Genomic DNA, 20783 nt, shown 5'->3' on the forward strand with positions numbered 1-20783 from the left:
GGGGGCGGGGGTGGGGTGCAGAGGGTGTCAGAGTGGCACATGCCAGCCTCTGCCTCAGTCCAGGTGCACCAGGCACAGCCAGGACTAGGGCTCTGGGGCTCGAGCCGCTCCAGGTCTCTGGATCAAGGGAAGCCCTGGCAGGGATGTGATTACCTGGCTAATTTATGCACAACTTCACTCTTGCCTGAATTGGGTCACAGCCTCTGGGAGCTCCTGAAACCCTGGCATGAAACCTATTTTGTTGATGAGAAAACTGGTCCTTGATCCTCTGCCCCCTGAATTACCTTCCCTGTGCCTCATCCCCAGAGCTGTCCCCAGCCTGCCATGTCCATTACCCTTCTGGACCTTGCACATCAGGACTTCACCCTTGTGTTCAGCTCTGCGTACACAGGTGTGCACCCCGCATGGGAATCTGAGGTCTGTGTGTCTGGGTGTAGGCTGGTTTGTATGCATATGTGTGCCTGTGTGGGTCAGCGTGTGTGTTTGTGTGTGTGTGTGTGTGTGTGTGTGTGTGTTTTCATGCATCTGTGTGCACCCAACTGCTGGGCATGCACGAGTCTGTGTTTTTGTTTCTCAAAAGCCATGCAAGGGCAGGAGGTGTCTGGGTATACCCCAAGTGGGGTTCATCTCCCCACTAGGCTGTCTGCTGAGAGTAAACACAGGATAACCCTGAGGCCTATCCTATCATGTGAGACAAGCAAGAATTGAGAGAGAACATGCAGGACTATTTCATTCTCCTTCCAATTTACAGATAAGGAAACTGAGTTCCCACCAGGAAGTTTCCTTGCATAGATTCTGCAAGGGCAAAGCCTGGACCAACCCCATGATCCCACCTCCCACCCTCTCGCCAGTGCCCTGCTGCTTCTGCCTTGAGCCCCTTCCAAGCCTCCAGCAGAGTAGATGCCAGGTTCCAGGTCTCTCTGGTCTGGTCGCCATCAGACCTGAGGAAGCCCCCTTGGCTTCTGCCTGCCCTGCCCTGCCCTGCGCCAATCATTGGAAGTCCCTTTAACAGCCCGATCAGGGCTCCCGCCCCCCACCCCCTGCCGCTGTGCAAAGGAGCGCCAACCTTTCCAGACAGCCCCTGTCTGTGTCTCATTACGAAGACACAGCCATATTCCATTAATTCCTCATTTGCTGTGGGCAAAGCGCTGATATGTACATTTTTACCTGGGGTGGTTTTAATCAGTTAATTTAACCAGAAACATTAATAATGTATTTCTTTGCCACTCGACTGCCCATCTGTTGAACAACTTACCTGTTGGAGAGCAATGTCACCTCCTGTGACTCAGAGCCCTCGGCTGCCCAGGAACAAGATGAGATGCTGCATATTTAATAGCTGCGCAGACCAAGGGTGAGGGCTGGGGGCTCCCAGGCTGCAGTTCGGCAGTGTGGCCTCCCTGTACCCCTGGCTCCCGGCAAGCACCACCTCCTGCCTTCGCCTTTGATCAGAGCTTTGTGGGTGGATTGGGGGTTGAGAGAGATGCTGGATGTCTGCTAGCAGCTGGGAGAGTGGAGGGGTCCCTGAGAGCAGGACTGCCTCTGCTGGCTCTGAGCTCTGAGGGCCGCGGAGCCTCTACCTCCGCGTGCAAGCAGCCCTACCTCCTCCACCTCCTGCATGCATTGGGAGGACTCAGAGAAAGTCCAAGCACAGGACATGGCGTAGAGTACATACTCAATCTAGGAAGGCTTCCTTCCTGGAGAGATAAACTCATGGCCCCACACCATCGAAACCCATCCCAGAGAGACTGGAAGTCTGAGTTACCTTGGGGTGATTTCAGTACATGGGGATACCAGCACCCTGACCTCCCCTACCTCTCAGCTCTCCTGGGGTGCATATTGTCCTCCTCCTTCCTTGGAAACCATGAAGCAGCTGCACTCAGGGGACACCTTCTCACCGCTGAACCTTCGCCCCACCCAGTCAGCCCCCGTCCTGTCTTCCCACCGTGCTGGGGGTTGCTGGAGCGTGGCAAAGCCACTGCATGCCCTCCCCGTGGCGCGTGAGGCCCAGATGCCAGTGCACACACGCTACCCACCATCGGGCTCTCGCCACCTGCAGCCCGGCCCCTCGCTCCCTCCACAGGGCCCTGGTGAGCCATATGAAAGCAAGACCGTCCCTCTTTCAGGCTCTAAGTGTCCCGAGATGATCCCGGAGAAGGATCAGAGTCCTGGACACAGGGCATGACAGGCCAGGTCCTCAGTGGGAGCGCCCCCCCATGCCTGGGTCTGCTTTGATTTCATCAAGTCTGACACCATCCACCGTAAGATGCATGATTTGACACACTTCCCCCAAGAAAGAAAAAAAAAAATGCCACCAATTAAACTATGACACAGTGCTTTCTTATCTTCTATTGCAAGACCCATCTCGATTTCAGGGATGTTAAAATGTGAGAAAAAAAAAAAGTGTGATTTGGAATCAATGCAATATGGTAATGAAAATAACACTAGCTGCCATTTATCAAGAGCTCTCTGGGCGCCAGGCCCTCTTCTGAGAGCTGTTTGTGCAGCGTCTCATTTAATCTTCATGGTAGCTTGTGAAGCGAGACACTGTTCAGAGAGGTTAAGCAGTGTTCCAAGGTCACCCAGGCCATCCTGATCATCCTGAAGCATTGTTTTTTTTGTTTTGTTTTGTTTTGTTTTTTGCGTCTGATAATGTAGTATCAAGATCATCTCCCCAATCTTCAGTTAAGGACACTGAGGCCCACAGAGCTTGTGTGTCTGAGGTCCTGTGACTTTATAGGTGGCAGTGGGCTGACTTGCTGTTAGCAGGACGGGGCTGTGCCTCGGCCCTACTCCACCTCACTCTTCTGTGCTCTTTTCGAGAGCAAGTGAGGTAGCCTCCCTGCCCGCTCACAGGACTTGTCCTCTCTCTGGCCCTCCTGGTCCAGTCCACTGGAGGCTTCCCCTGTCACGCCCCCGCTCCACCTTGGGACGGGCATTTGGCTTCCCCATTGGCTGCCCAGCAGAGGGTGGTCCCCACCCCTCTGGCCTCCTCAGGATTCCTAACAGCCAGGATACGTGAGGGGGGCAGCGGGCAGGCAAGGACGATGCAGAAGCTGAGAGCTAGAGCCGCCGCCGAACACTCACAAATTGGTCCCAGAGAGAAATAGAGCCTCTTTTTTGCCCATCAGCTCACTTCCCCAACCATCACCAGGCAGGCAGCGCCAGGGCCTCGGCTGGAGCGAAACCCAGGCATGGGTGTGGGGAGTGGCAGTGTGGCTTCCTTCTGGAGGGGCCAGCCTGGCTCAGCATCCTCAGAGAACAGGGCTGGAGCAGGGGAGCTGGGGTCCTGTCCTCAGGGAACTTCAGATGGACCAGAGAGGCCAGGACCACCTGCTTCGGGGACAGTGCTAGACAGATAGACACAGGGAGCTGGGGGCCCCAAACCTGCCCCAATGGCAGACGGCACCTTCTGGGACCAGACAGGGCCAGAGGAGCCCAGAGCCTGCTTATGCAGGAGCAGGACCCACCCTGAACCTCTGGCAGAGAGTCCAGGAGGGAGAGACTGGGAAGCCAAAAGACACGTCCACTCCGACTGGACCAAGGGACTTTGGCACCTCATCCTTTCCCAAGCCCTGCAGTCATGGGCATTTCGATCTCACAGATGTAAAAACGGACACGCAGAGGGGATGAGGGACAGCTGGTTAGTGGCAGAGCTGGGATGCAAGCTGCAGCAGTCTGGTTGCAGGCCACTGCACTCTGGTCCTCCCAGGGAAACTTGAGGAATGAGCCAGGTGCACCACACAGGCCAGGATGAGCTCGCAGAGCCACGGCACGTGATCAGGACAGACCAGCTTCAGAGGTCAGCATGGTGCAGCCCCTTTATTCCGTGCTGGGCTGGGGTGGGGCCCACACCTTGCTTTGGGGAACAGGGAGCCAAGCAGCCCCCACTGGGCATCCTTGGCCGCAGCCTGCCATCCTCCTCTTCCCCTGCACCACGTGCTTCTCCTGAGGACGAGCAAATGCACCTGCTGTGGGCAGGGCCTGGGAGGCCCTAGGCTCTGAGCTTTCCTGCACACTTCGCGGTCCTCTGCGTGGCACCTGCTTGGGGGACAAGTGTCACCAGGATAGCAGGATCACAGTGTGTCGATGGGGCACGGCACTGCTGCAGAAAGAGATCACAGTTCCAGGACCAGAGGGAGAGAGAGTGTGGCCCGGGGAGGCTCTGCTCCGCTGCTCCATTAGGGCTTCTTCTCCCCCTTACTCCATCCACGTTCCTCACTCTTCAAAGCCCAGACTAAATATCACCTCCTCTGAGGAACCTTCTAAGGTACTCCCCGGCTACTTTCTTTCCCCGAACACTGCATGTACCATAGCAGAGCATCACTGGCCTTTACACTGTTAATGATGACTTCATTTGACTCTTTCCCCTTCAGGCTGTGAATGACAGGGGGTGACAGCATTCCCCCCCTCCCCTGTGGTGAGAAGGGTCCAGTGTCCAGCTGTGTCCAGCCTCCCTGGGCACTTGCTGTCAGCTCACCCTGCTTCATCCCTGCCTGGCTGTTGTCACAGGGAGGTGCCCCCTTAAAGACAGGGCCTTGCTTGCCTTGCTTCATGCTACGTACCCTGTGCCCAAGGAGCTGGCCTATAGTAGCTGTTCAGTGAATATTTGTTGAATTAGGAGTGAATTAGAGAAGGGCCACTCAGAGTTGAGTCCCGAGGGGCCCAGGATATGGATTTTATTCCCACCAGCTCCATTCCAGGGCTGAGCAGTCCATCCCATAAAGGCCGTGAAGTCTAGTTGGGGGACAGACTTGGAAATAACAATGGGACAAATGCCAAACTAAGGTGGAACCAGTCAGTGTAGTCTGGGGAGCTTGACACACCTGGGCACACCTGGCTCCTGCGTCAGAGCCACAGAGAAGTCACCACTCTGAACCTCAAGTTCTTCACCCACAATAGAGTAAGAATCCAACACTTGGGGATGTCATCGAGATTCGATGAGACGATGCAGGTAAAGCATGAGGCCTAAGACCTGATGCGTGCAAGGTCTCAGATACTTTGTCACCTTAGCAAACACAATGTCAAGAGCAAAGCCATCAGGAAGTGGCAGTCCTTGGCCTGGTGAGAGTCGGATGTGACTGAACCCCACATGGCATGGAGGGGTGCAGTACGAGCTGAGGCAGAAAGGTGGTGGCAGCTGGATTTACAAAGACACAGAGTACTTTTCTTAAGAAAGAAAACTGGGGCTCTGGTCCTCTGGGAAAAGAGGAGAGAGGAGGAGGGAGCAGGGGCCATGGTTCAGGGCAGGAGCTGGAGGGTCAGGTAGCCACGAGGGAGGTGGAGGAGGGGAGGATGACAGCTTCGTTTCTGGCCTGGACCACCGAAGGACACTGGTGTCCTCTCCTGGGATGGGAAGCCCAGGAAAAGAGCAGGTTTGGGGGAAATGCTGTATTTCATTTCAGAAATGTTGGGTTGGGGACATTGTGGAGGACTTGAAGACAGACCACCTGTCATGGCACCTTACTCAGAACCTGTCCCCCAGCCACAGCCTGGAGACTGCCGCCATCTCATCAAAGGCCACCTCCACTTGGGAGAAAGTGTGGAATCCCACGGTCCTGGGCACGTGGCAGGCAGCCACCCAGAGACATGGACAGCCCCACTCTCTAGGGGACGTTTAATTGGTCTGTCCTTTTGGAAAAAAAAAAAAAAGAGAGAGAGAGAGAGATTTTATCTGTTCTATTCTCCTGGCCTAATTCCCTCTATTTAGAAATGGTTTTTCTGTCATTTAATTTTAGCCTGATTAAGGCAATAAGAGAATGAGTTGGAGGCGACAGAACCCATACTGTAGAGTGAGAACCACATACTATGGGCTAAACAGTTCAACATAAAACATGCAACATTCCACATCACTGATGAATAACCTGATTTTAGGTCTCTGGTGCTAACACGGGGTGCTCCTGTCCCAGAGGAGGTTTAGCAAGAGACTCCATTCTGGTTTTGGTGTGGATGGTCCGTTCCATCACGGGTCTGACATTCACAACCTTAATCTCCCAAATCAAACCAGAGCCTGACTCCTGCAGGAGCTGTGGGACTTTGGACAAATCACCAACTTCTCTGAACTTCATTTTCCCCTTCAGAAAAAGGAGACTCACAGTAGAATCCACTTCATAGGGTGCCGCAAGGATTAAATGAGATAATGGGCATAAGGGCTTGGAACAGAAGCTCGATAGGTGTCAGGACTATTTTTATGGCTCCAGAGCTGCCTTTTTGTCCCCCCGCTAACCTCCACCAGGTGGTTATGCAGAAAATTCTGTCTTTGCATTTGTTCAAAGTGCAGGGTTTAGCGGACGGTGTCTTCAAACATGCATTTTAAAAACTCCAGCTACTTCTTTGCTCGATTGCTGCTGACAGCACAGGCACATTTTGAGATTGCAACTTCCCATCAGTTCTGCAAATGTACCTGCCTTCCTGTCCTCCTGTTATAAACTGCCTTGGGCTTTCTGAGTGGCTATGACTAGAGGGGATTTATGGGTCTTTCTAGCTTTTGGCAAAGAGAGTTCAGCTTTCTGTCTGGATGCCTCTGTGAGGACGCTCTCCTGGTCACCACCACTGCCCACCACTTGGAAGCTCTGAATTATATTCTGACTTTATGTGTTGCCCCTTTCGACCACCCTGAGGCAGTAGCTCTAGTTAAAAGCTGCTATCCACTTGTTCCCTCCCTGGAGCTTTGTTATTTAGCCATTTCATGCTTGCTCATACATATTCATGTATTTCATGCATATTCATTTGTATTTACAAAATGTTTATATAACACCTCTTATGTGCCAGGCCCTGTGCTCTAGACAGGCCATATCCATAGACTCAAAGAGCTTCTATTGCAATGCTCAGGGTGGGGAACGGAGGTGGACTGCAAACTCGATAACAAATACATATTGAGATTATTCCAAACTGCACTGAGAGCTTTGGGGGAACAATCAAGTTTCAGGGGCAGTTGTCTCCCTACGGTTTATGTGCTGTATTCCCAGTGCCTGACACAGGGTAGGTGCTCCTAAATGTTTGCATGAATGAGTGCAGGAAGGGCTGAGTGGCTGAAGGTCTGTCACCGCTGTGGGGGACAAGGTCCCTGGAATCCCTTTGAACAGCCAGGAGCATGTGAAGATTCCACAGCCTCATTTGCTAATGATCATAATTAAGTCAGAATCTCTTATTTCAAGCAGAGGCCCTGGGGAGAAAGACACAAGCATGGGGCTGATGGATTGGCTCCCATGCTTCCTTCCCTGCTGAGCCTCCACCCAGGTGAGCGTGTGCCCACACTTGCCCAGGTGTGCACCACACAGACACACTGAGGAGAGCTCAGTGGAGGAATCACACCTCTAAGGCTGTATGAAAGCAACCTGTCACTGAAGCCCTAGGACTCAGCCCAGTAGAAAACAAAACCTGTCACCCAGGACCCCGGGGTTGAGGAGTCCTGATACCTTGCTGAGATCCCTTCTTCACTCTTTCTTGTGCATCTGTAGTGCCCAAGGCTGGGCACCAGGTATGTGGGGCAGACTAAGATGTGGAGGATCTAGCCCTGAACCTTAAATAGCTCACACCTCAAAAGGAGGGGAAAAAAAAACCTTTGCCCAAATCGCTGGAACGCAGCGATTCCCAAAGCGTGTTTCCGGCGAGATGCTCTGCCAAGAAGGGTTTCCACAGTTGTCAAGTCAGTTTGGGGAATGTTGCATCCCCTGTTTGGGAGGTTCAGTGCACATGAGCGAAGCAAAATGCCCAGAGAATTCCTGCAGATAGGAAGGAAACCTGATTGACCTTGTTCAACTTGGAGTTTTCCAAACTTAGGGAAGATGTTTGCCTCCCTGCACCCGACTGCAGGTCCCTGGGTTTGCTGAAGTAGCAGTGCCACGGTGCTGCCCCAGCCAAGCAGAGGGGCCCATTGGCCCTTCCACCCGAGGGCACAGAAGTGGGCGTCAGAGCCTGGGTCTTGTGAGAAGAGAAAGAAGGACACATCTGTCTCCCCAAGCAAGAGAGAGGGGAGGATGCCACCCCTTGTTGCAATAGACTGAGGATCCCTTATTCATGGTGCTTGGGATCATAACTGTACCAGATGTCGGAGGTTTTCTTGATTTTGAAGTATTTGCATAGACTTTACGGGTTGAGCATCCCTAATCTGAAAATCCAAAATCTGGTACGCTTCAGTCTGAAACTTTTTGAGCGTCATATCAGCACTCAGAAAGTTTCAGAGTTTGGATTTTCGGATCAGGGATGCTCATTCTCTATGACTAGATGCAGATCCTCAGTTTCCCAGCCCTGCCCAGGCACCACTGGGCTGCCCTGCGGGGGGCCTCCCAGGTAAGCGGGGAGCTGTGGTTAGGGACCAGAGGGATGCGCCAAGGTCAAAGCTGGGCTGGGCCTCTGAGTCCAGGTGGTCAGTGCAAAGTTGGAGTAGAGATCCCAGCAGAAGTCTAACTGTGTGAGCAGGAAGTGGCTGGGAGCAGCTTTGGCAGGACTCCTGTTGGCTCTTTCAGGGGTTGCGGGTGGAGGGAGAAGGTAGGACCTGTAGGGCCCGGGTGGCGTGCTAAGGATAGACAGCTTTGTGGATTCTGACCAGTGGTGAACTGTACTGATGTTTCAGCCTCTTAAAGCCCTGCCTTTGAGACCCCTGTCTGGGACAGGTTCCTGGGGGAGCCCGGCCTGGGATGGCTCCTCCCAGGCTGTCGGAGGCTGGGCTGGGCTGGGGGAGACATGGCTGGTTCTTGCCACAGAATAAAAACAACATGTGTTTCTGCTCCCCCAGGCCCCTGTCTGCTCCAGCAGCATTGTCAGAAAAGGAACAAAACAAAACAGAGAGTGGAAGTTGATTCTATAATTAGTGCGGTTTCTTCACTGTTCATTCAGGATCTCCAGAGATCAATTAGCTTGCTTTTAAGCTAAAAGGCATCTGAATAAGTATTTAACCTGCATAGCAATTGATATTTAAAAGAGACTAGGACGGGAGTAATAACGCAGAACAGCCCCGCTCTCCTCTGTTAATTTCCTGCACCCTGCTCCCTGACCCCCACCTCTGCCCACTGCCATTTCCAGGGTGGCCTTAGATGGGGTGTCCTGGCGTTCTCAGGCAGGTCTACGGGAGGGCAGGCTGAGGCTGAAACACAGGGATGCTGGGGGCAGGGCTTTCTTCCTGGTGCTGCCCCGACTGTCCAGCAGGTGTCCCAGGTTGGGGTGGAGATGTGAGCCAGTTAAAGCTGGTTGTAGGACTCGCCCCAACACAGGACAGCCAGGTCCTCTCTACAGCCACCTACAGGCACTGGCACCCTCTCCATCCAGGCATGGGGCAGAGTGTCTCTGATCAGTGCGGGGCTGGGTTGGGGTGGGTGTGAGGACTGTAGGAGCAGAGCTTCCCCTGGCTGGGCGTCTTCACTGTGGGTCGCCTGAAGGGTGCTGGGTGTTGTCTGTTTGCCTGTCTCTATCAAAGTCTCGATCTGGGCTTAGCTTCCTAAAACAGCACACCGGGGCACACGTGTGCATTTATAGATGTGTTTATTTAACAAAAAACATCTTGACATCTTCCCTGCACTAGATAGTGTGTTAGGCACTGGGGAACAGAAGGGGATGCCGGAACGGCAAAGGTGTGTCCCCACCCTCCAGATGGCCACAGTCTCATGGGGGAGGGAGTGGGGCCCACATCTCACTGTAACACGATGTAGCACCCAGGTCTACACAGGAGATGTACATGGGGACCTGGAAAGGCATCTTGGTGGGGGACCCATGACGCAGGAAAGGTGACGAGGACTAGATCTGGGAAGTGATCCCGGAACCAGCACCCTGAGGGGCAAGGAAGGGAGAGCAGGAAGGGTGGGGAACAGTCAGGTGTGCTCAGGTGGGCTGCAGGTGGACTAGAGAAGGTGGGGAGTGGTGGCCTCTGCAGCGGGTGGGGACAGCGGCATTGGTCCACCAGCTCCATGCCTGCTGGGTCGAAGCCGCTGCTGAGCTGGTCACTCTCGGGCACTTGTCAGGTATTCTGCACACAAGCCAGGCCAGAAAACTGAAGGATGGCTGCAGGTGGCCTTGGGGATGGGACAAGGGGATCAGGACCGCATCTGCTCTGCAGGCTCAGAAGAGAAACATGGGAGCCAGAGTTGTCAGGATGGAACAGAAAGCAGGAGAGACGCGCAGGCCCAGCAAGGCTGTGAGCAAAGGGCAAGGACAGGAAGGGAGTGTGAGAAGCAGGGTGGGTAGGACGTCCTGCAGGAAGGGGACTGCTCGGCCCATCAATCACCCAGGTGGGGCGGCCCTGCCCATGTGTCGGGGGGCTGCGTGGAGGTTCCAGATCTCCCATCCTCCAGCCCCTCCGGCAAGGGCACTCCCCGCTCGCCAGGCCCCTCTGCTCCCTGCTCCTGCTCCCCCTGCTGGATGACAGCCCATCCCTCATCAGGGTCTCTGGGCAGCCCGAGAGCCTCCAGCCATCCTCTCGACATGGTCGATTCTGCAGTATTTGACTTGCATGTCCCTGAGTTGTACAGACAGAGCTCCGCATATCACCAGATCAATTAAAACAACTGCCACCAGGCCCTGAGACTTAATCAGGAGCTCCCCTGGGTCCCCAGTGGAGCACGTGTCCTGTCCCGGAACTGCCTCTTCCCTGGATACCTATGTCTCCATCGAAGGCTCCCCGGCCTCCCTGCCACCCCATAATAATAACTTCTTACTCTATTGAGGGCTTACGATGTAACTTAGATGATTTATGCCATTAGGGCCTCCAAAGACCCCTATGTCGTACTATTAATATCCCTGTTTCAGATGAGGAGACAGAGGCCTGGGGCCATGAGGGGAGCCCTGCCCAAGGTCACACAGCTGGGAAGCCACGGAGTCAGTGCAAGTCCAGGCGCCTGGCTGCTGAGTCCATAGGCTTCACCTACCATGTCCTTGTTCAAGGCCTCATCAGTGTGGGTCCTCTTCCATGCACCACCCCCTTTCTCAGACCTCCACGCTCTCTCCCAACATCACTGGACAGTTCTAGAAAGGCAAAGCTGCCTTCCTGCCGGGCCCCTCCTTCCCTCTCCCCTCTGGCCTCTCCACACCATCATCATGAATGGTGTCCCCTCTTTGTGTCCCCTTCTTTGCCCAGAACATCAGAAAGCCCACCCAGGACTCTTCTGTCTCTCAACCGTACACAGATGCCCCTGCACCTATGGTGGGCTCCGTCCTGAGAAGCCCACCGTGAGGTTGAAAGTGCATTCAACGCACCTAACCCACTGGCCGCCCCAAAGCGTGGCCACACAGGGCGCCAGAGTATCTGTTGCTTCCCCTCCTGACTGAGTGACTAACTGGGGGCTGCCACTCGCTACTGCTGCTGCCGCCAGCATCCTGAGGGAAAATCGTACGGCGTGTCCCTAGCCCTGAGAAAGATCAAAGTTCCAAGCTGGTTTCTATTAAGTAGTATTACTTTGCACCATCCTAAATGTGAAAAACCCTTAGGGTGCGCCATCGTAAGCTGGGGACTGCTGGGGTGGCGTCCAGCAGGGAAAGCCAGCCACCTCCTCCCCAGCTCCTGGTGAGACGCAGGCGCAGAGACGCTCAGGTGGCAAGTTTGGAGGCACCACCAGGCCCCCAGGGACTGGCGGAGGTGTTGAGAGCAGCCCACGGCAGCACACAGAGCCACAGGGGCCTGGCGGGGACAAGAGACAACTGATCAGAACGCAGGGGAGGCAGCCAGGAGGAGGTGTCAGCAGCAGTCGCACTCATCAGTGTCTCAATTAATCCCTGTGACACCTTGGAAACTTCAGAAAAGAACAAAGCTATCTAGAAAGGAAGAGCAGCGGGGGGCCGAGGACAGGTGCAGCCTGGGCCTGGAGCTGGGAACACAAGTGCCTCTCGGGGCCTCGCTGTCTGGCTGGCAGTGGCTGCTCGCTGGAGACCCTGCTTGAGTTTCCCAAGCTCGCTGTGCTCAGGGCTGCTTTTGCAAGGGCAAATTCAAGGGCAGAAAACTGTTGAGGAGAAGGGAAACCCCAGCAGGCTCCGGGCAGTCCCTGGACATCAGGAGGTCAGCAGCCTCAGCGGGCGACTCAGCCTCTGCTCCCCTCTGCCCTAGGGACTCTGTGAGATCCACTTGCCCACAGTGAGTCTGGGGGTGAGGGTGCCTCTGGGATCCCCTCCCTGGACATGAGACATGTCAGGGTCAGTGACAATCCTTCCTCCCGGCATTCGAGGTCACATTCAGCTTGACACAGGCCGCCATAGCATCCTCACTTGGGTGACAGAAGGAGTCCACCATATGGCACATTTCTAGAGGTATAAAAAGCAATCTTAAAAATCGAGGCATTTGCTTAGGGCATTCAGAATGTTTCTCAGAACCTGTGCTCACATACTGCGGTAGAAGGAGCCAGAAAGAGAAGGGTTCCAGCAAACTCAGCTACTTCCCCCATCCTGCCCTGGGTGGGGGATTAGATTTGAACAGCAGTTTTCAGGTCCTGTTTGGTGGAGCCCCAGGGCTTATAGAGCCTTCTCAGAAGCTGTGACATCAAGTCTTTGGGAGCCCAGGTGATGGAAATGGGTTTGGGCAGTAGTGTGCTGATAAATACTGTCCAGAAAAAAAAAGCCCTGATCAGAAGCATCTGCTTATTTCCATGGTGTAAATTCTCTCTCCATGGCTGATTTCAAGCTGCCAGCAGTGGAAGCCCTTGGCTTTTCAAGTGCCTGGAAATTTAACTCTTGGCTCTCACTGGCTGGTGTGAGTGAGCCCCGGCACACCGCTGGTTTGGGTTGAAGAGGGGAATTTTAATAAGGTCCTTACCCTCCCTGGGCCTTGGTTTTCTCCTTTGTAAAATGGGGCGATGGTGCTTTCTCTCTAGTGGAGGCGTGGAGGGTCTTGTGAATATGAAAGGAAGTGGGTGGGAAGATGGCAGCAGTACCGATGGCGCGTCACCAGCTGGTATCATCATCGTCACGTGTTCTACCCATTAGGCTTCCACGCAATGTTTGACTTGAAGAAAATGTTCCAGGGCACCCTGCTCCACCCCCTGCTTACATCTCTGGGAACTGCCTCTCTCTCTCTCTCTACACACACACACACACACACACCCTATCCCATTTCCTCAGCGGCCCTGGTGTCGCTGCTCCGTTTTATTAAAGCAGAAAGCAGTGACAATTATTTTCATAATGAACTGGCTCTTCAAATTAATGCCAATTACACTATGCAATCATGATTAAGATTATGCATTAATCAACGGTGCCAACCTACTTATTAGCCTCTTTAAATACTGATCATGAGGAATGTATGGGAAAGGAGAGAATGGAGAGCAGCCAGTTGCAAGGGGGAGCTGCCTGCAGGCGGGGCAGGAGCCTTCTCCAAAAGCCAAGACCCAAGGCAGCCTGTCTTCCACGCGGCACAGCTCGGATCAGAACCCGATTCAGCACACACCTGGGCTTCTGATGCTGGGGGCTCTCCAGCAGCCTCCTGCTCAAGAGGAAGAAGGGGCAAGAGGAGCCAGAAGGGAGAGTAATGGAGGACCCTCAATGATGCAGCGGTTGATGAGGTTCAGTGTCCCCTTCTTCAAGTAATGTAAATCCTGCCTGAGGTCAGGTCTCCTGAATGCAGAGCCGGGCAGGGATTGAAGTGCAGGGGGTTGATAAGGAGGAGCACTTTCCAGGAACATGTCACAGGGGCTGAGCCAGGCAGGAGTGGGAAGAGGACAGGGTGGAGCAAAGATGTGGCCCAAGGTCAAGTCTGGCTTTTTGCCTGATAAATAGTGGGAGGGTGGGGGTTGGGAGGGGCTCTGGAACAGGTGTCACACCACAGAGCTATCTGGACCTGAGCAAGGGGACCACACTCTCAGACTTAGAATTAGACATTGCCAGCAGGCTGCCCCCAGGGGAGGGGCCAGTGTCCTGGGGCTCCCTTCCAGAACTGAGAACAGTTCTCTAGAGGACAGGGCAGCCTGTGGACAGAACCAAGATTCCACCTCAGCCTGCCCGGGTGCCCAGAGACAGGAGAACTTTGGGACTCACCTCGCCCTATGTGCTCAGATAGAATGACTCCCCTCCTGGCTGAGTGTGGAGGGGGGCGCATCTCCTCTGCTGCAACATCTCCAGATGCTCCAAGGCTCCCTTCTCCTGAGCCCTCCACCTCTTCGCACCCACCTCCTGCACCCCTTGTCCTCCTTTACCCTGACTCCACGTGCTGAGCTCTGTCGTCTTCCTTCCGTTTCCCCCAAAGAGCAGAGGCTCCTGTGGGTTTCCTGGGACGGATCTTTCCAATGACGATTGGAAGGAAGCCAGGTGATAGCAACTGAACGCTCAGCTTAAAACCTAAGCACGGGCATCTTGGATTAAACCCCTTGTCCTCTTCCTGCCATGGGAACTTCCCCCCTCGCCCACCTGCGGGCCTGGGTCTCACTCTCCTCTCTTCCTTTTGGGCCCATCTTGTGTCCATTCATTTCTCTCAGGCTTCCCCCCAACACCACCTCCACATCCTCCCTCTCAAAAACCCCACACCCCTCTTCCTTTCTTTTGCACAGCGGTTTAGCTCTATCATTTTCTCTACCCAGGCCACAGGGGCTTTTCTTAAGGAAAGAAGCCTTCATCTCCAAGATGAAGGCTGCCCTTCCCTTAGAACAGGGTCCAAACCGCAGCCCAACAGCAGAATCCAGCCCACCACCTGTAATTATAAATAAAGCTTTATTGAGACACAGCAGCATCCATTGGCTTACGTGATGTCTGTGGCTGACTTCATGCTACTGTGGCGGAGCTGAGTCACTGTGAAAAAGACCCCCTGCCCACTAAGCCCCTGGTCCTTAATAGAGAAAGTTCATCTGCCCCTGGTCTAGGATGCAGATGCTCAAATTCATTGTTTTTCTGAGTAGCATTGCCCCTCCCCTCGTCTGCTAGGTGCTAGGTGTGCAGTCTGCATGGATTATGCAGCTTGCCACATTGTTTTAGCTCTCCCCCGCCATGCTTGACCTTTGGAAGAGCATCCCATTTTACAGATGGAGAAAACAAGTCTCAAGAGAGATCAAGTTTCTTCCTCCAGTGGATCAAGTAGGGTCTGAACTGAGACGTGACTGATAGACAAGCCAGAATCGTGAGCCCTTTGCACTATTGCACCTCAGAGGGAGCGCCATGCTTAGCTTGACTGCTCCTGGCGATGTCTGGCTCCCCACGAGAAAGAGTGCCCTTGAGAGCAGGGGCCCAGTGCTGACCGAGGCCCAGTGATCGGCTGGCACTGGGCAGAGTGGATGGGTTTGGATGGAACTGGACTGTATAGAGCAGACCGAGTTTGTGTGAAGACCTGTGGAGATGGCTGTCACTGGGAAGGATATGGGGTTCGTATGGGGTTCAGGGCCGGGAGGTTCTTCAGATGTATAATTACCAGAGCTCTCCTCAGTCTCCGTTATTTTTTTCTTAAAACAAATATTAAGATAAATTTTTCAGTTGTAGTTGGACACAATACCTTTATTTATTTATTTTTATGTGGTGCTGAGGATCGAACCCAGGGCCTCACACGTGCAAGGCGAGTGCTCTGCCACTGAGCCACAACCTCAGCCCTCTGTTATTTTTTTAAAGTCACAATATATATGTGTTGTAAGTAGTTTGGAAAATTCAAGGAAATACAAAGAGCAAGATAAAAATAACCCATCAATCTCTTCTTATCCAGTGACACTGGTATTAGTTTGGTAGATTCTTCCAGTCTTCTTTTTTTTTTTTTCTCTTGTACCAGGGATTGAACCCAGGGGCACTTAACCACTGAGCCACATCCCCAGCCCTTTTTTTAATATATATATTTTTGAGACAGAGTCTTGGTACGTTGCTAGGGCCTTACCAAATTGCTGAGGCTGCCTTAGAACTTGTGATCCTCCTGCCTCAGCTTCCTGAGTGGCTGTAGTCTTTTTTTTTTTTTTCCTGTGAATATAAATATATGCTTGCTGTTTGGTAAACAAGGATCATATGATAATATTATTTTGTAGCTTTTGCAAGGAAAGGAGCATGAACATTTTTTATGTCATTAAGTATTCTTTAAGAGCATTTTTTAAGAGCTCCCCCCCACACACTTATAACCAAAGCTCTTTCTTAATGCACAGGACTTAGACAACAAAACACAACAAAAAAAGCACACCATCCATTATCTTTTTACTTTCCAGAGAGCACCTCTGTTAACATTTTGGTGTATGTCCTTTTGGTATGTCCTTTTCAATTTTAATTGAAATTGCATTAAATTTATAAATTAATTTGAGGAGAACTGACATCTTTACAATGCCGAGCCGCCCCTTCCAGGAGTAAGTTATGTGTCTCCATTTATTCAAGCCTCCTTTTATGTCCCCCAGTAAAGTCTTGTACTTTGGTTGATAGAGGAATTGCACGTTTATCGTAAAGCATTTTAGTTTTTTGTGGTTGCTTTTGTGAGTAGGGTCTCTTTGATCCCTTGTAATCCCTCGCTGTTTACTGCTGATGTGGAGGAAGGCTATATGTTTTTCTTATTTGTGTGCTGGTCCTTCTCTAAGTTCTCTGCTTTGTTTCTGCTCTTTTCATCTGACTCTTTGGCATTGGCCAGGGAGCGATAACAAGCACCATCAAGTAATGTTAATTGTGTCTCTTTTCTGATTGCAATACCATGACCTTAAAGGATGTTTTATTACCAAGAATATCTGACATGCACACATAGGAGAGTACAGTGAATCCCAGGGTGCCCATCACACGTGGCGCCCCCCCCCCCCAGCTATCCGCCCAGGGCTTCTCCCACCCTGTCCACAGCCCCTTCACTTCAACTTCTCCCATATTTTGAATCAAATTCCAGGCACATATTAGGTCATCTTCTCTTCTCAGTGTAATGCATGCCACTTGTTTTACCTTGTGGGTGGGTTTTGACACATCAACTCGTCTCTTGCTTCTGGACATTAACTTGTTTCCATTTTTTTCAATATTATAGTAAAAATGTCCTTACGTGCCAATGTGTTAAGGAGTGGAACTCCAGGGTCAACTGGTATTTCGATCATTTATTTCCCATGAAACACATGCACACAATCACCTGGTGACTTTTCTTATTAGAAATGCAGCGCAGGTTCACAACAGAACTTTTTGAAATCTCAAAGAAGGAAATGAGTTACCCGAAATGAGTTACTCAGAGAAAACCACTCTTGATGTTCCCTGGTGGGTTCTTCTCCCCCTGGGTGGTGTGGGTGTACCCCATGTTTATGTATACCCACACAGACTCACATTTACACAGTTGCATATTACAATCTATAACCTGCTGGAGTCTTCTAGAAAGGGACAGATTTATTTGTTTGGTTCCTAAAACATTCTCTCCCCCCCCCCCCCCGCTGCCTTTGTGTGTGTGTGTGGGGGGGTGTGTGGGTAGGTGGGTGGGTGGGTGTGGGTGTGGTGCTGGGGATTGAACCCAGGGCCTTGTGCATGCAAGGCAAGCACTCTACCAACTGAGCCACATCCCCAGCCCCCTGCTTTTCTTTTGTAATGACTGTTTTTGGGGGCAATTTTAGGCTCACTGCAAGATTGAGCAGGAGAGACAGAGATTTCCCATATAACCCCCTCCCCTGACACATGCACAGCTTTCCCCCCTTCAACACCCCCACACACAGAGTGCTGCGCTTGTTACCTTGACACCTCTCTCAGTCTGTCATGTACATTAGGGCTCTCTCTGGTGTTGTACATTCTATAGGTTTCGACAAATGTGCAATGACATGTCCCCACCATTATAGTATCACACAGAATGTGTTTTCTGCCCTGAAATTCCTCTGGGGCTTTCACCTGTTCACCCCTCCCTCCCCCAGCCCCGGGAGACCACTGAATATTTTATTGTCTCCATAGCTTTTTCTGTTCCAAGATGTCATACAGTTGGAATGTGGAGTTTGTAGCCTTTTCAGATGGGCTTCTTTCACACAGTGATTTGCATTTAAGTTCCTCCATGACTTTTCCGGACTTGATGGCTCATTTCTTTTAAGTGTGGAATCTGTCCTTGTGTGGCTGCCCTGGTTTGTTTATCCATTCGCCTAATGAGGAGCGTCTTGGTGGCTTCCAAGTTTGGGCAATTACCACTAAAGCTGCTCTAAACATCTGTGTGCAGGTTTTTATGTGGACCTGCTTTCGGCTCCGTTGGGCAAATTCCAAGGAGCACGGCTGTTGGATTGTGTGGTGAGGGTCCTGTTTAGTTTCCTAAGTAACTGAAAAACTGCCAGGGTGGCTGCCGTGTTTTTTGAGCCCACAAGCAATGAATGCGAGTTCCTGTTGCTCCAAGCCAGCAGTTCCTATTGTCAGTGTTCTGGCTTTGGGTCATCCTAATAGGTGTGTCATGGTGACTCATTGTTTTAATTTGCATTTACCTAACCACACGGGATGTGGAGTATCCTTTTTATGTTTATTTGGCATCTTCTTTGAGAGATCTCTTTTAAGGTTTTCGATCAGGTTGTTTATTTTCTTATTGTTGAGTCCTTGGAGTTCTTTGTATATTTGGATAATAGTCCTTTACCCGGTGTGTCCTAGTCCAGGGTCCGTCCTTTCACTCTTTTAAGTGTCTCTTGCAGAAAAGAAAATTTGAATTTTGATGAATTCAAATTATTCAATTCTTTCTTTCATGAATTATGCCTTTGATATAATATCTAAAATGTCATTGCCCAACTCAAGGTCTGGATTTTTCTCCTAGGTTATCTTCTAGAAGTTTTATAGTTTCTGAATTTTACATTTATATGTGATCCGTGTTAAGCTCATTTTAGTGAAGGTGTGAGATCTGTGTTTATATTTCTTTCTTTTGCGTGTGGATAGCCAGTTGTTCTACCACCATTTGTTCCAAAAGCCTATTTTTTTCCTCTCTTGATTTTGCTCCTATAGTAAAGATCAGCTGGCTATCTTTACATGAGTCTATTTCTAGGCTCTCCGTTCTGTCCCAGTGATCTATTTTTCTATTCTTATGCCAATAACATACTGCCTTTTTAGTTTTTATTTATTTTATTTTTTGTTTATTTATTTTATTTTATTTTACTTGAATGGGGGATTGAACCCAGGGATGTTTAACCACTGAGCCACATCTCCAGATCTTTTTATTTATTTATTTTTTAAATTTAGAGACAGGGTCTCGCTAAGTTGCTTAGAACCTCCCCAAAATGCTGTGGCTGGCTTTGAATTTGGCAATCCTCCTTTCTCAGCCTCCTAACCCATTGGGATCCTTCTAATTTTCTAAAGAAAAAACTCTTTTTTCCCCCTCCTTTACAGTGCCAGGGATTGAACCCAGGACATAGCTCAGGTTAAGCAAGTGCTCTACCTCTGAGCCACACCCCAGCCCCACACTATATTGACTCTAGTAGCTTTATAGTAAGTCTTAAAATTATATAGTATCAGGGCTGGGGTTGTGGCTCAGCAGTAGAGCTCTCATTAGCACGTATGAGGCCCTGGGTTCGATCCTCAGCACCACATAAAAATAAATAAATAAAGATAGTGAAAGAAAGAAAGAAATTACGTAGTATCAATCTCCAATACTCTTCTCCAATATTGTGTTGGCTATATGACATATGTATATGTGTTGTAGCATTTGGATATGTGTCTTTTGTCTGTCCTTGTACATTTTAGAATCACTTTGTCAATGGCCACAAAATAACTTGCCAGGGAATTTTGAGGAGTTTGCATTGAATCAGTTGGGAGAACTGACATCTTGACAATATCTCTCCTTTCTAGCCATGAATGCTGAAGTTTATTTAGTTCTTTGATTTCTTTCATCAGTTTTGTTTCCTCACATGGATCCTGTAGGTATTTTGTTAGACTCACACCTAAGTGTTTCTTTTCTTTAAATGCTAATGTAAATGATATTTGTAAAACTTTCAAATTCCACTTGTTCATTGCTGGTACTGTAATGCCAGATTTGTGGGACCCCCAATAGACCTCCAGGAGCTGAATCCAATGCAGTCACACAAGAGTCTTTATTGCAAGCTCGAGCCTGGACTCACAACCGTTTCTGACACAGCGGTCCCAGGGAGTGAGTCCCAGTCCTTTGTTCAGTGAGATTTTATAGGTTTTGGGGGGATACTCTATGCATCACAACATCACACAGCAAATCATTCCATACCGCAGGAAAGTCAAACAACAACTCTTAACATTGATTAGCACATTCACTGGTGGGAACAAGGTGGGTAGGGGTGATTGGTTACTACAAGAGGGGGATTCCTTTGAACTGATTGGTTTAAGCCACAAGGGGAGTATGTGCTGAACTACATGGTTTCCCAACATGTTATCAACCACCATAAATTACTGAGGGGGTCATCTGGCATCCCAGGTATTTTCCCTGTCTCACGATGATTGGTGGTTATAGGGGGTTGCTATGGGTCTTCACCTAGCCTGACTGAGTCAGGGACACCTGGCACAGCAGATCTCTCCTGTTATTTACAGATAAACAACTCAGCAGGGTGGGTATGTGCCTAGAAAGGCTCTGTGGGTTTTTCTAAAGACAAGGGTCAGTCCCCTTCCTTGGACAGGCTTTGCTCTGAGGTAGAGGCTGGTTTCTCAAAAATGGAGTCACATCAGTTTCTCAGTACATAGGAAAGCAACTGACCTTTATATGTCTACTTTGCCTCCTCTTTAAGTTATCTCTGATTAGCCCCAGGAGATTTTAGATATCATTCTTGTTGTTTTGTTTTATTTTGATTTTCTACAGTCGATCATGTCATCTGTAAACAAAGTTGTGCTATTTCTCTCTTCCCAATCTGTGTATTTTAATTTTTTTTTATTTCATTTTCTTGTCTTATTGCATTGGCTAGGACTGCCATAAATGATATTTCCTCATTCCTCTGAGCCCCACCACCCCTCCCCCACCATGGCCATTTTTCTTTACGTTTCTCTGACTTCAAGTATTC

The 20783-nt window shown here is 50.7% G+C and overlaps 1 protein-coding gene and 1 non-coding gene across 3 annotated transcripts in view; one reads left to right on the forward strand and one right to left on the reverse strand.

Moving 5' to 3' along the window:
• Grik3 (glutamate ionotropic receptor kainate type subunit 3) overlaps positions 1 to 20783 on the forward strand; it is a 205794-nt gene that overhangs the window by 95500 nt on the left and 89511 nt on the right. The gene's annotated exons all lie outside the window — the stretch shown is intronic.
• Trnaa-ugc (transfer RNA alanine (anticodon UGC)) lies at positions 17303 to 17378 on the reverse strand. The gene has a single exon. It is a non-coding gene; the product is annotated as a tRNA-Ala (tRNA).

The sequence above is a fragment of the Callospermophilus lateralis genome, chromosome 7 (genome assembly GCF_048772815.1).
Source record: "Callospermophilus lateralis isolate mCalLat2 chromosome 7, mCalLat2.hap1, whole genome shotgun sequence".
NCBI classification, from domain to species: domain Eukaryota; kingdom Metazoa; phylum Chordata; class Mammalia; order Rodentia; family Sciuridae; genus Callospermophilus; species Callospermophilus lateralis.